Source organism: Crocuta crocuta, unplaced genomic scaffold (assembly GCF_008692635.1).
Source record: "Crocuta crocuta isolate KB4526 unplaced genomic scaffold, BGI_CrCroc_1.0 scaffold25, whole genome shotgun sequence".
Classification (NCBI taxonomy): domain Eukaryota; kingdom Metazoa; phylum Chordata; class Mammalia; order Carnivora; family Hyaenidae; genus Crocuta; species Crocuta crocuta.
Window position 1 is genome coordinate 15,903,655 of NW_027532015.1, and position 2,075 is coordinate 15,905,729.

Here is a 2,075-nt window from a genome sequence, read left to right on the forward strand (position 1 = left end):
CCCCAGACGGGTTTAAAAAGAATGCAGTAGTGTTTTGAAGAGAACTTTTCTTTTACCTAGTAGACAAAATTATGAATTTTGATGACTTTTGAAGTAATTCTACATTTAAGATTAATTAATCATATACTAAAGAGATGACAGTAATGTTACAGCCAGTAAAATTTACAGTTTACTTTTACCTATAATTTTACTTCTAAAATGAATGATATGCTATCTCAAATTATATCTTAATAAAATAAATTAATATAATACAAACATATACTAAATAAGTGATACTATCCTAGAAACTTCAGTAAAATTTTTCATTGTAATATTGAGAAACTCACCAAACTAAGAACAATAAAAATGATGATATAAAGCAACATCATAAAGCAAATTATTATTTTTAAAAATGAAACGTATATTTATATCAGGTTTTGTCTTCCCAAACTAACTTACAAGTATAGCTATAATACAAGTACATAATATGTACACAATATGTATAACTTATGTATATATGATAGAGGTATATAATATATACAAATATATATACCCTTACAAGTCAAGCAAAAGTGCTTTCCAAAAATCCTGAATCTGAGGTTCTTATAATTTAAAACTATTATTTTGGGAAACAATCTGAAGGTCTAGGATGCATGGTGACAAGTAGGATGTGATCCAAACTCCAAATGCTGCTACAAAAGACAGCAGTGTGTATAATCTATAATCATTTTTTATTTAGTGTCTCTTCTTTTAAACGAGAGTCTACTCTTGTTCCCCACTGTCAACAAGAGGTTCTAAACAGCTTATGATTAATAAATGCAAGAGTTTCCCTTTTAAAAAAACGCACAAGCATCAGAAGATGAAAAAATATATTATTTTTCCCAGAGCTGTAAGTCAGCATCTTTCAAAAGGTTCATTGGGAACTCCTTGGAAAGCCCCCGAATGAAGTGGTCCCCTTATAAAATATCAGGAATATGAAGAAAGCCAGAGTAGTAAGCACAAGAAGTCACAGACGCCATCTACTTTAAAGCTTCAGGTTTGATTAAATCTGGAGATCACATTTTCAGAAGTGAGAACTACCTTTTCCAAACTCCTCATTGGGCATCTTTCTCCTGGACACAGCTCACTTCTCGGGGAATAAGCAACAAATACCGCAGCCCATAGGGGGCAGCCAATGTCAGGTGAGAGAGGTAGGCATCAAACAGGACTAGGGGCCTGGAGGCAACGGGTGCCAGTCCAAGATCTGCCTCCACCTCCCTGCATGATTGGGACAAATCACTTCCTCTCTCTCTGGACCTCAGTTCCTCGCCTATACCTAAGGGCTTGGATTCTATTAGTAAGGTACTTTCCAGTTCTAATAAATGATGATTTCTGATCTTCCATGGTTCTTAAAAATTCAGCAGAGAAGCAGAGGTGTGCAAAACCGAGGTCTTGGGAAGGGGGGGAGGGTGTGTGTGGCGGAGAGGAATGTGGTGTGGAATTTCCATGGGACCCTTTAGAGACTATAAGGGGAGCCCGGCGAGCTGCCCACAGCCAGCTCCTGGGTCCATAAGCAGGTTTGGCACCCGGGCTGGCTTTTAAGCTTTGCATGCGATGTCTTTGCTCTAAGGTGTCCTGGTAGGCTAAGTAGCAGGGTTAATTTCTACTAAAGACTTGAAATAACTTTTCCTTTATCTGCTCTGACAAGCTCAGACCCAACAGTCAGAGGACTTTCAAAGTCTGATTTCAGGCTTGATGCACTTGACTCCCCACCTGCTAGACCTGGTGTGGTTACAAGAGTACAACTATGAATATTACATTCTGTCAAGGAAACAAACCGTGCAAAGAAACGAAAAAGAAAAGAGGTGCTGGGGGTTGGGAAGAGGGAGGGGAGTGGGAGGAAGTGCCTTGTGGCCGCTACTGTGATTCTAGAAAAGGGGTTCAGACTCATTTCGCTGACCTGGTTAATAATCCCTGCCGAGTTGACGCTCGCCGTGCAAGAAACGGCTTCGAGCCCGCAGCCGGGTTTCTCTTCCCCCTGAGGCAGGTTCAAGGCTCCCGCCCCTCCTGGCCGCCACCCTTCTCCGCTACCTGGGAGCTGCAGGGAACCTGCGCGG